The sequence below is a fragment of the Micrasema longulum genome, unplaced genomic scaffold (genome assembly GCF_059751315.1).
Source record: "Micrasema longulum isolate JH-2025_06_02 unplaced genomic scaffold, ASM5975131v1 h1tg000190l, whole genome shotgun sequence".
NCBI lineage: Eukaryota > Metazoa > Arthropoda > Insecta > Trichoptera > Brachycentridae > Micrasema > Micrasema longulum.
The window spans coordinates 244894-251518 of NW_028277395.1; the positions used below are offsets into that span (position 1 = coordinate 244894).

At 32.0% G+C, this 6625-nt stretch overlaps 1 pseudogene; it reads left to right on the plus strand.

Moving 5' to 3' along the window:
- Positions 1 to 2257: 2257 nt before the first annotated feature.
- LOC148283847 (innexin shaking-B pseudogene) lies at positions 2258 to 2632 on the plus strand (annotated as a pseudogene).
- Positions 2633 to 6625: the final 3993 nt, after the last annotated feature.

Consider the following 6625-nt stretch of genomic DNA (forward strand, 5'->3'; position numbering starts at 1 on the left):
CTCATATAAAAACGGTTTAAAGATAATAAATTGAATAAACACGTATTGTAAGCAAATACAAATTTATTACATTTTAAAAGAAATATAAGTAAAGTGACCAACATATTTTTATCAAAAAGAGCAAATCATCTTCAGAAGATTGGGTTGGAATAGTTATAATTTGATTGATTAATGTATTTTGTTATTGAATAGCAGCATAGCTGTAGTAGCATTTTATTTTTATCAAACAAAGAAAACATAGATAAACTAACTGTATTACAAAATAAAGCCTTTAGAATCATTTTGAAAAAAAACAGATATACGAGGGTAAAGTCGATGGTAAATGAAATGAAATTATTAACATTTAAACAAAGAATATTTTACAATACAATGATATTTGTTCATAAAATTATAAACTCTAATAAAAAAACAGAATTTTGGAAAAAAATTGATCGGAACCAGCATGAACACAATCACAATACTAGAGAAAAGAACAAAATTAGACTTCCATTTAGGAAAAAGGCAAAGTCACAAAATTCAATTTTATTTAAAGCAATTAAAAAGTATTACGAAATGAAAAAAAATATTTATGAAGAAAAAAACATATCAAAATTTAAAATAATGGTCAAGACATATGTGATAAACAATTTATAAATTAAATATATTTGTAATGTTATTATTAGAACACACATAACAATATGTATGATATGTGTGCCCTATTTTAAGATTTAAATAAAAAAAATAAAAATAATTTCTTTAAAATATATATGTATGTCAAGTAATTAATAATGTGTACAGTACGAGTATATTAATATTTCATACTAGATTTTTTTTAAATATTTTTTTTAAAGCACTCTTTATACCACATATATGTAAATGGCAGAAATGCCGTATATAAATAAATAAGCATTTTAAATTACATTTTTTTTGGGATTTTCCTTAAATTCTGGGTTAAATAATACCAATTGATATTTTGTTTCAAACGTTCTTCTATGGAATTTTTTTAGATAAAAAGAAATCTTTATATACCCAAATATTTAAATTTTTGTGGCCATTTTCAATGAGTTGTAAATAACTCACTATTAGAATTTTTTAAATTAAGTTGTTGTAGAGTGGGGTGCGAACCTCGTACCTTTGATCCATGAGTCCACGGCAACAGCCACGGGACCACAACCCGAATCGTGTATATTTTATTTTATTTATTTATTTGACACTTTATATACATATACAATAAATATATGTACATATAAAGGCGGGCATATTGCCTTAAGGCAATTTCTTCCTACCTACCCAAACCGTTCAGTTTGAGAAAATTATAAATACATGGACATATTGAATCTTACAATGTTATACAAAAATTAAAAGTCAAGATTAACAAAAGAAATATATATATATTTTTAAAAAAATAACACTTTACTATGAAGAGAGGAGAGGGGATGGGAAGGAAAGAAGAAGGATAAAGGAACAATTTAAATATTTAGATAGTGACATTTCAATCTTGACTTAAATGTAAATAAAGAAGGGGCGTCTCTAACATTAGTGGGTAGATTATTCCACAATCGAGCGGCTACTACTGTGAAAGAGGAGGCAAAAAACTAGAGCGATGACAGGGTATTAAAAGGGTTCTCTCGTTACTAGAACGAAGAGATAGTCCGTGTTGTGAAAAAGGTTTACATTTTTTAAGATAAATGTTTCGGTTGGTAAATGTTTCATTTCTAGAATTTGATTTTGGGAAATTTTATATTCCCATCGGCCGTCGATTGACCAATATTTTTACTATAATTTACGGTTGAGTTTGTAACAAACTGTCGAAACTTAAAGTTTTTTTTTTCTGGAAATCACATCTAATTTTTTTAGATTACAACAGAGGGGTTTGGAATTATACGACACATTTGTCTGAAATACGTTAATCGTACATTAGATAAAAATATAAACTTTGTGATTAGTGATAACGAAGATATATGATACTTTTTTAAAAAGTTTATAAACTATTAACGGTGATATTATCAAAAACATTGTGCCTATATAGGAAATAATTGATCAAATTAACAAGTGTTCGTAGATAACTGTGAAAACGCATAGGATAAGAAATGTTCCCATAAACGTATAAAAATGTTTAAGATGGTGATAAAATCTTGCGATCTTGGAAGATGTGAAGCAGATACAAGATGGATGAAGAAACCAATAGAAAGGTAAAAAAGACTTTTAATAATTTTGATTCAAAGTATCAAAATTTGAGTTGACCAAGAAGAGTCGTCGAATACACCTTTCCCGTAAGATGTTGGAGATATTTCGCGGCTTGAAAAACTTGCTGAGATCAAACTACACCCACTGCGATTCGCTCGTGTTCAGGCTTCACTATACCATCACCGTGGCCATCCTCATATCGGCCAGCCTCATAGTCACCACGAGGCAGTACGTCGGCAACCCCATCGACTGCATCCACACCAAGGACATCCCGGAGGATGTCCTGAACACGTACTGCTGGATCCACTCCACCTACACGCTCAAGAGCCTCTTCAACAAGAAGGTGGGCGTCGAGGTCCCTTACCCGGGGATCGGGAACAGCAGGGACAAGCAAGGAAAGGAGGACGCCAGCGATAAAAAGATTTACAAGTACTATCAATGGGTTTGCTTCTGTCTCTTTTTTCAAGTAAGTTAATCTGCATTACATAATAATCGTTATTAATATTCTAAGCCACTGTTTTTCCACTGTGACATATGACACTAATAATCTCAAACTTTGCCTTTGCCAGCTCTGGATATTTTTAACATTTATTTTATTTATTTATTTATTTATTTAATTTTACAATACGCCCAAGGGGCATTTACAAAAAATATACAGTTAAGTACAAACATAGTGCGTAAAAATTTAAAAGATAAACAATACATTTTGAAACAATAAGAAGCATACTGCCATGCAAAATAAAAAGTGAAACTTTACATAGTAAAAAAGAAAAAAAAAATTTTATATGGATATAATAAAAGTAATTGAATTAAAAAGCAAATTGTAAGTAACTTGTAAAGAATTCAAACAAAAAAATAAATACATTTTCATGTACTTATAAGTATAAAAATAAATATACAGGTAACTACAAACAAAGAAAGTAATAATTTTATAAATACACAACACATTAAAAGAAATAAAAAAAGATTTTATATACATATTACAACAGAGATGAATAACACTTTTGAGAAGGGAATATAGAAGTCTAAGCGAATGGACAGCGAAAGAATGGCTAAGAACATTTACAATACGAATGTTGATGGACGCAGAAATAGAGGAAGACCCAGAAATACATGGCATGACCAAATCCAACATGGACATGTCAAAAGTCGGATTGATCGGCGCGCGTGCATGAGAAGATGTATGAATGTAGAGGAAGCGAGATCTGTATGCAAAGATGGAGTAATGTAGCGATCTATTCCTTCTGCCTACCTTTACGTGGAAACGGCGTGATGGTTTGTTCTTTAGTTCTATCTATAATAAATTGCAATGAACTTTCAGCAAAAAATTTCACTAGCTAACTTGAATGTTAAGGATTATAATAAATATCAATTCACCTTAATTTTACCATGTCATGTGATTTTGAACGTACGAAATGGGCCGTATTCTTTATTCGTCCGGACACGAACACGTTCTTCAATAAACTGCCACATTATTAGTCGATTGCTGTTTTGAAAGAAACAATTATACATACCATAAAGTTTGATGTTTTTTTTTCGTGTGTTAGTTTCTGGACCAAATCCAAGTTCTGTATCAACTGGTCAAATCGGCTAAGGAGATTCCGTGTTGGACTCTCATTCATGAATGTAAATTAAAAAAATGCCATCATATCTTCTGGTGCCATCAGACATCTTTGACAAGAGCTTAAATAATTTATTTGCGCTTTCAAAAAATATATTTATAATTGAAATAACTCGGCTTAATGTAATGACAAAATCCCGTAAAATTTTTGATCAGATATATAAATAATAGTTTTTCTCTTCATAGGGTTTTTTTGTTATTGTAATCATGACCCATATGCGTGTTTTCGCTTGTTTAACTCTTGTGTGGCTGTGATGTCACACTGTCGACATCGGACACAAAACTTAATGTATCTCTCTAATTTTTTTAAATGATGAATTCGTATTTTTCGTAATCTTCAATTGGACATTTTCACACCCGATTTAGAAAGTAAAATTTGTATGACTATGCTAAATGTTAATACAAAAAATATTAATCATTGCCACGCAAGTATGAATCTCCGCTAATTCAGCAACACATCTATACATATACCTTATACAAGAGAGAGCACGAAGATAGAAGTCGTAACAAGGCAGACAGAGACGTTGCCCTGCGGCGAGTGTTATCTAAGAAAGATTCAGTCTTCAGTCGGTTAATGACAGTGATGGGGGACGCACGCGCGTAACTTGAACGGCGTATTTTTAATTTTTAAATTATTTTGCTATAACAGGGCTAAATTATGTGTTTATTTGCATAAATTATAGAAAAGTAATTATTAAACAGTATGTCTCCATGTTTTTTTTTCAAATATCTGAACTTAAGAATATTCTGTCTTTTACTAGTAGTGGTAACACGATGTTACATCACCGCGCGCAAAGAGATTATTTACCACAGTCTTTTAAGAGTTAATATTTGCGTATGTATTTTTTTTTATTATTGTTGAGGACAACGCAATATTTGTTCAATTAAAGATGTAGTTTATTTATTACGTATTTATTTATTTACGGACTTATTCAGTGCGATCAACACTTTTCCTCATAATACATACAAGTACAAGTACAATTATAAATTGTTGTATAAAATTATAAGATTCTGTTAAAATATGTCCAAATGCTAGTAATTTTCTCCAACTGAACGTTTTGAGTAGGTAGAAAGAAATTGCCTCAAGGTAATATGCCCGCCCTTATATGTATATAAAGTGTAAAATAAATAAATAAATAAATACAATTGAAATAAAATACAACTAAAGAAATTAAAGCTAGGACAAAAAATCTAATAATAATTACTACCTCGAGACAAAATCTGGTCTATCTCAGTGATTGTTTAAATCTGGAAAGCCTTACGCCAAAAAAGTTCCGATCTTGCCTCGAGTTTACAATGTGATACAATCGGGACATTAGAGCATGCAAGCTGTTTGTGCTGTGCAACACATTGTTCGGAACATTAAAATGCCACTTATCCTAGTAACGATCGTACATCAATTAAGCCATTTAGTAAATTCAACATGAATATGGACTCAATGTGAAATAGTTGGCTGGGGAGGTTGTGCGACATCCATTTTAAAGCCTCTCATAATTTCACAGAAATTATTATTGATAATAATATTCCGGCGCCCTCTAACATACCCGTCAGAACAATACACAAAGGTACCGGATATGAGACAACTGTACCTAAAACTGTATAAGGAGATATCTCAGCAAAATGCTCGTACAAGGTTTTTCCAGAGCACGAATTATGTCATACCTCAAGCCCGTACGACTTTTGCTCAGAGAAATCTCTCCTTTATCGCACCGAGAGTGTTTAATATTTTGGAAGAGCGTGTTGAGCTCTCAAGGACAAAAACCATTTTCAAGGGAGGAGTTGAGGGCTGGATTTGCCTTAGTAGGAGGAGTTGAGTGAGAAACTCCTTGATGATTTTCCGAATGTTTGAGTTTACTATTGTCAATCACAGCGTATTCTCTTAAGGGTTTCCTGAGACATCTTCATCAGGCCCATGCCAAGTCCACCGGCGAACCCTCAAGACGCTGCTTAGTATTGGGAATAAAATCGAACGAGAATATATGAATATTGCATATGATACGTAATAAATAATCTTTCAAGCATATGTATTTTATTTTTATTAAAACATGCGAGTTTAAGCCCCACACTTGACAGTAGTGACATCTGTTGGCGCGTAGAAGATTTAGTGCACTTTAACGACCGACCAAATATTATATTATCGTTAGTGGGGAACTGTCAACGGAAATAACATTAAGAACATAAAGGTGACAATCGATAAACACAGGCGCGCTGTAGAATCGGTAGGAAATAGGTTTATTAGACTTTAACCTATTTAGCACATCGTAGTAAAATCATCACCTTAATTTTAAATAGACAATTTCGTTGAATTGAGATGTTGACTCTAGCGTGGCTGTGATGTCACACTAGTCGACATGCGAAACAAGACTTGATATATCTCTCTTATTTTTTTAATTACGGGGTTGTATTTTTGTAATCTTCAAATTGACATTTTCACACCGGATTTGGAAAATAAAATTTGTGTAAGAATTTATTTATTGTACGGAAAAAGTGCCTTTTACAATATAAAATATAATGAGTTAGTGGATGTACAAAAATTAAAAACTAAAAAACCATATTAAAACATAGGTATAAAAATAGCAAGAAATATATTTATACAGGGTGTTCTTTAAACCCTGTCACATCCGAAACCACGATTATCAGTATGGGCAAAAAGACATATTAGCATATTCAAAAAAATATTTAGAACAAAGATTTTTTTTTAAATAAAGTATTAAACAAAACAAGTGGTTGCTTACTTCTGCAGAGGAGAAGCGAGGGGATCGCGGCCGCGCGTTTTTGGCGTATCAGACTCCCCCTCCCCCCTCCTTGTTTCTCCCTTGCAGAAGTCAGAAACCATTT